The following is a 7191-nucleotide window of genomic DNA, read 5'->3' as shown; positions in this document are numbered from 1 at the left end:
ACAGGTCAACTAGATGTGCTTGTAGGGAATAATAGTTTAATTTATTGTTTCACATCGTCTCCTGTATAATTAATGACCAGCTCCAGTCCTACCTTTTTACCTTAAATTGTCACTGGAAAGGCATGAAAATCCTAACTATGAACTATGAAATAGGGTGGCGCGTGGCCGTTAACTTTTACCTATTGTAAACATGGGCTGCACACCCAAGAGAATTTGAAAAGCCGCGGAGCAGGCCTTTCAGTCAATGAACATTTGCGGCAGGGTAATTTTGATTCGAACTATACGGAACTTTGTAATTGTATCAAACTACAGATCTAATGATATGAGGAATCAATAAAGAATGCAGACTATGTGATATACTATTATATTTTCTTAAGTCTTCATCTAAACAACTTTTAGGCTTCATAATTTTCACAACACATCATTGCTGATTGAAATGATTAACCTGACATAATAATATCTGCAAAGACACTCAACAGTTGGAAAACTTTGGTGCAATGAGTTGTATATTTACTTACTGTTTGTTAACTCACATGAGTTAACAAAAAAAAAATTGCCAGAATATCTCCAGGTTTTGCCCCAAATTTAGAAAACGTTTGTTAAAAAAAAGATAAAAGTAATGTACCTAGAAGAAGGTGATAAGATGCAGGTTTGAAAAAGATCCTCGATCCTTCCATAGGAGCCTAGCAAGGATTCTACGGTATTCTACGGTATTCTACGGTAGCGGTATGAAGTTTAATAGAATTTAAACTCTGTAAATAAATTAAATTCGTACAACGGCCGTCAACGATTATTAATAAAAATGTATGTTTTCAAAAGCATTTATATTCAGCTTTTTATTTATGATGTATATTGGCGGACTTTCCTAGTTCCGTGCAGATGGTCGATCTAAAATCTTACCTGAGGACGAAACGGAAACGGTCATCCGTCCATCCAGATTCAGCTCAAATTTGCAAAAAAGTAAATAGTTATGGGACACTTTTCTTACCACCATTATTTTCGTCTGGTCACTTGTTAAAAAAATATGATAATTATATTTAAGGTCAGTCATTTGCAGATTATATGGGACAGGTCGCGCAATGTGTGCATTTTTGACAATTTTTGTCTCACGATTTAGTGTTCTGAAACCAGAGTTTTATTTGTTCCTGCTATAGATACAACGGAATCGGAAGGCTGAATTTTCAAGCGTAAATCCGGGGGTGTAGGGATTTATGTTAAAAACAATTTAATAGATGATATTCTTGTTTTAGACTTTAGTAGCAAGAATTGTTTGTGGTATAAATTTAGGAGTGAGGACACTATTTTTGCAGTAGTCTATATACCTCCCGAGGGGTCTGTTTATAGCTCTATTGATGTTTTTTTAACAATATGGAGAGTAACATAGTAGATATTTCTTCACTTTTTGCCAATACATCTTTTGTAATTTTCGGGGATTTTAATGCCAGGTGTGTAATGCAAATGGTAGATGTGGTAAAGATTTTTATTGGTAAGAATACTTGTAATAACAAGAGCTTGCTTGACTATGTATTAGTTTCACCTTGTGATTTTGAAAGGTTGAGTGAATTTCAGGTTTGTGACTTGGATCATATATTTTCTGATGTACATTCATGTAAGACTCTGAGATTTTATGGTAATTAGTTGAATATCGATAAGAACAATATACCTTACGTTGTTGACGAAGACTCACTAGTGACTGACAAAAGTAACTCTGATATTTTACAGAAGCCAACTTGGGATGGATCTGTAAAGGAGAGATTTTCTTGCAATTTTGATGATAAAATTATGCTTGACCTGCAGTTATAGATGGAAACTATTTTTACCAACAAAGAGTATTCGGATGATCGTATTAACAGTTTAACTGAGAAGGTTTCTTGTATACTGTCAGATGCTGCTAGTAACTGTAGAAAGTTGTCAATAATTGTAAAAAAAGAACCTGGCTTAAAAAACCGTGGTTTGATACAGAATGTAAAAACTCAAGGAATAAGTATTTGCACGATAAGAATTATCACAGAAAAATTTAATCGTTACAAAGTTACGTATCACTGGTTTCTAGTAGCAGATCTTACAAAAAAAATGTTGAATAGTAAAGTAAGACAATTTCAACAAGGTGTAAGTAAGAAACTGGCAAACTTACGCTCTACTGATTCTAAAGGTTTTTGGGTACTATTAAATAAATACTCAAGTGAGAAAAAAGATACTGTCTCCAATTTTCTAGTCTCTGACAGGTATTTTATGAACATTTTGTGAAGTTGAACCAAGACATTGATAACGTAGATGAGGTTGATACTGGTGGTTTGGATATGGATTCTTTGCCTTGTATTAATGACATGTTAAATGTGGATTTTACTGTTGATGAAATGAAAAGGATAGTTAAAAGCTTGAGAAATAACAAAAGCCCTTCTGTGTTTGACAATATACTGAACGAGTACTTAAAATATGCAAATAACGAGAAATTTTAGTCTCTTGTATATCAGTTGTTTAACATTGTATTGGATTCCGGAATTTTCCCTGATGTTTGAAGTCGTGGAGTTATTTTGCCAATCTATAAAAATAAAGGTGACATTCAATTACAGAGGCATTACTATTCTAAGCTGTTTTTGGCAAATTGTTCAAAATGTTTTGAATGAAAGACTTAATGGATACTTAGAAGATTACAATTTACTTAGTAAAAAACAGGCAGGCTTTCGAAAAAAAATATGGTACTGTTGATCACATATTCTCTTTAAAACTGTTGATCGATTTTTATTCAGGGTTTGAAAGAAAGATGTATTGTGCATTTGTTCATTATAGGAAAGCGTTTGACTTCGTGAATCGAATGTATCTTTGGCAAAAGTTGTTATCCCATGATGTTGATGGAAAATGTATAAGAATTATTTATAACATGTTCACCAAAGCCAAATTTTGTGTCAAACTCAACAATGTGTTATTTAGCTTTTTAGTAGTCAAACTGGAGTGCGTCAAGGTGAAAATTTATCGCCAATCTTGTTTTCAATATTTTTGAATGATCTTACTCAGTATATGTCAATGAAATTTGAGGTTCTGGCTTCTCTGTATATGGCTACTTTTGATTGCCTTAGTGATGATGATATGGAAGTTTTTCTAAGGATTTTCTTTTTGTTATTAGCTGATGATATAGTCTTATTAGCAGAAATTCATACAGAGTTACAGAGAGCTTTCATGAGTATTGTAAATTATGGGTTTGCAATGTAACGAAGATAAGACCAAAGTGGTTGTTTTAGTAAATCTAAATTGAAACGCATTCGTGAATTTTTCTATAATGACAAAAGACAGAAATACCGTAAACTCGATCTTAATATCTCTATGCAGTTACATTTATTTGATACCATGATGCACCAATTTTGTTGTACGGAAGTGAGGCCTGGGATGTTGAGAATCTTACGACTTTAGAACAGTTTAATTTAAAATTTTGTAAATTCATCTTGAACCTGAAACCATCCACACCAAATTGTATGGTGTACGGTGAGTTAGGTATTATGCTTATTACTTTGCATGCCAAATCTCTAGTGTAATGTTATTGGAACAGATTATTAAATGCCAAAAATGATAAAATTTGTAAAATATTGTATAAAACTATTCTGTATTTGCATAATAGCAATATACTTACTTCTCCTTGGATGTATTTTGTAAAGTCTAAACTTGATGAGCTTAGTTTGTCTCAATATTTTATTAACCAAAATGTTGCAAACTTGAGACATTTCAAATCACTGGTTAAGAGTAGATTGCAAGATCACTTTGTACAAAATTGGAATAACTCTGTTGACAACTCTCCTAAATGCCTTGTATCTTGTATGTATAAAACATACATTGTTTAGAAAAGTATTGGGATATTTTGCCATATAATTTAACTAAAATGCTTTGCAAATTTAGAACTATGAATCATTCGTTACCTATTGAGAAAGGAAGATATTATAACATTGAACGATGTGAAAGAAAATGTGCACTTTGTGACAAAAATTTAATTGGAGATGAATTTCACTATCTATTTGAATGTGTGATTTTTTCAGTGTCAGTAGAATAAAAAGTCAATACCAAAATATTATTTTAACCAACCTAGTTCATTCAATTTGGATGATCTTATTAATTGCAAAATTAAGACAAAACTTATTAAACTAGCATTATTTAGTAAGACCATTTTGTCTCAGTTTAAATAATTTCATCCTCCATAGAATACACTAATCTCATAGTTGGATCCATTTGTGTAACCTCTAAAAACAATAACATGATAATATAGCTCTATTTTTAGATATATACAGTATGCTTTGTTGTTTTGTACACTTAGCATTGTCTTTATAAATACTGGTTCAATATGTGTATCAATATTTTCATCACATGCATATTATATAAATATCACTCAATGAAGAGCGCCGGTATCAGCGCGAGTCTGTGGAATTTTCAAATTTACTGCCCCCTAGCTTCACTCTTCAATCCTTTTTTTACTTCTACTTCTTCTTTGTTGTTGTTGTTGTGTTGTTTTTTCCAAATAAGTGCAAAAAGAGCCATTCACAAGTACAGCCTTTTGATAAAGTATTGGAACTCCTAATGTCAGCTAAATTCGACATCGTGTATTAAGAATTCTCACACAATCTTTTAGACTTGAAAGTTTTACTTGACAGAAATGTGTATCTTTTAACTGCTAGGATTTTACATCTGTAGTTTTGACGGATGAATTTTTTACGCCTGTTATTCTACTCTATTGAAAGAAAAGGTCTTTAATTAACACATGTAATTTATAAATATCATGTTGTTTTTTTAACTTTCTAAAGCTGTAAAAAAATCTCACTCGTACAGATGTGAGAAAAACGCATTCCCAGATATACCAGTACAGAAGCAATGCTTATAGTCCTGTAACTCATAAAGGTTTTTAAATCTATTTTGATCGTTGGAATCTTGCGGAATCCTCTCTCCTCTCTCAGGTGATACAAAGTGTTAGTAAGCTGAATTAAGTACTTCTCTCCGCTTTCGTTACTTTATTTCATAATTAGAACCTCGTATTATGAGTTTTTAATGGGCTTGTAAGAATTTTTAAGGAGATAAAAGATACAAGAAGGCCAAGATGGCCCTAAGTCGCTCACCTGTGTAACACACCATAACACTGTAAACATGTTTTACCTAGTGATTTCACTAAGACAAATATTCTGACCATTTTTCGTTAAGATTGGACCACAAAACGTGGCCTCTTGAGTGTAAACAAGCATTTTCTTTGATTTGACCTAGTGACCTAGTTTTGTACCCCACATGATCAAGATTACAACTTGTCCAAAATTTCATAAAAACAAACATTCTGACAAAGTTTCAGGAAGATTGGGGCAAAAAAGTGGCCTCTAGAGTGTATACAATCTTTTCCTATGATTTGACCTTGTGACCTAGTTTTAGACCCCATGTGACCTAGATTTGAAATCGTCCAAGACTTTATGATAACAAACACTCCGACCAAAATTTATGGAGATAGAAAAAACATATGCTCCCTAGGGTGTAAACAAGCTTATTCTTTGATTTGACCTAGTGACCTAGTTTCTGACCCCACATAACCCAGATAAAAATTCTTTCGATATTTCATGCAGACAAACATTCTGGCCAAGTTTCATGCACATCAAATGAACAAGAGTGTTAACAAATTTTCCCTTTCATTTGACTGGGTGACCTAGTTTTGACTCCATATCACCCAGTTTAACATTTGGCCTACAAATCATCAAGATAAACATTCTGACCAAGTTTCACGAAGACAGGACCATATATGTGGCCTCTAGGTTGTTAAAAAGCTTTTCCTTTGATTTGGCCTGATGACCTAGTTTTTGACCCGACATGACCCATTTTCGATCCAGGCCTAGAGACCATCAGTCATTATATGCAAGTTTGTGTCAAATCAAAGCATATTTGAAACTTCTATATGACTGAAAGGGCACAAAAAAAATGTTTGCCCTTTTCAGGGACAGTAACTCTAGAACCCATGCTGGAATCTAGCCGGTTTTTACAAGGAACCGAGATCTTATTGTGTGGTTAAAATCAAATTTAGGGGCCTCCGTGGCCGAGTGGTTAAGGTCGTTGACTTCAAATCACTTGCCCCTCATCGATGTGGGTTCGAGCCTCAGTCGGGGCGTTGAATTCTTCATGTGAGGAAGCCATCCAGCTGGCTTACGGAAGGTCGGTGGTTCTACCCAGGTGCCCGCTCGTGATGAAATAATGCACGGAGGGGCACCTGGGGTCTTCCTCCACCATCAAAGCTGGAATATCGCCATATGACCTATAAGTGTGTCGGTGCGATGTTAAACCCAACAAAATAAATTTAAAAAAATCAATTTTAAAATGTCACTTCTATGGTGTTCGTAAAAACTTTGGCTCTTTTAAGGGTCAATCTGGGGCTGTAACTCTGGAACCTATAATCGGATCTAACAGATTCATGGAATCCAAGAATTATTGTTGTTGAAGGTATTTTGCAAGTTTGTGTCAAATCAAACCATAAATGAAGTCTCTACATGGCTACAAAAGCAAAAATAGCAGGTTTTGGTCCTATAAGGGGCCATAACTCTGCAACCCATGATGATATCTAGCCAGTTTTCGAAAGAAACTGAGATATTATGCCAATACAAATTGTGTACAAGTTTGATTACAGTTGATTGTAAACTGTTGTCTCTATCGTGTTCACAAGCCACAAACGGCAAAATTTTGGCCCTTTAAGGGGCCATAACTCTGCAACCCATGATGGGATGTGGCCAGGTTTCGAAAAGAACCGTGATATTATGCCAGTACAAGTTGTGTGTAAGTTTGATTAAAGATGACTGCAAAATGTGGTCTCTATGATGTTCACAAGCCAAAAATAGCAAATTTTGGCACTTTAAGGGGCCATAACTCTGCAACCCATGAGGGGATCTAGCCAGTTTTCGAAAAAAAAAAAAACGAAATATTATGCCAATACAAGTTGTGTGCAAGTTTTATTAAAGCTCATTGCAAAATGTGGTCTCTTTCGTGTTCACAAACCAAAAATGGCAAATTTTGGACGTTTAAGGGGCCATAACTCTGGAACCCATGATGGGATCTGGCCAGTTTTCGAAAAGAACCGAAATATTATGCCCATACAAGTTGTTTGTAAGTTTGATTAAAATCAAATCAAAAATGTGTTGTCTATCGTGTTCACAAGGAAATTGTGAACGGACGGTCGGCGGACGGACGGAC

Source organism: Mercenaria mercenaria, chromosome 14 (genome assembly GCF_021730395.1).
Source record: "Mercenaria mercenaria strain notata chromosome 14, MADL_Memer_1, whole genome shotgun sequence".
Classification (NCBI taxonomy): domain Eukaryota; kingdom Metazoa; phylum Mollusca; class Bivalvia; order Venerida; family Veneridae; genus Mercenaria; species Mercenaria mercenaria.
Note: the sequence above shows the minus strand (reverse complement) of the source record.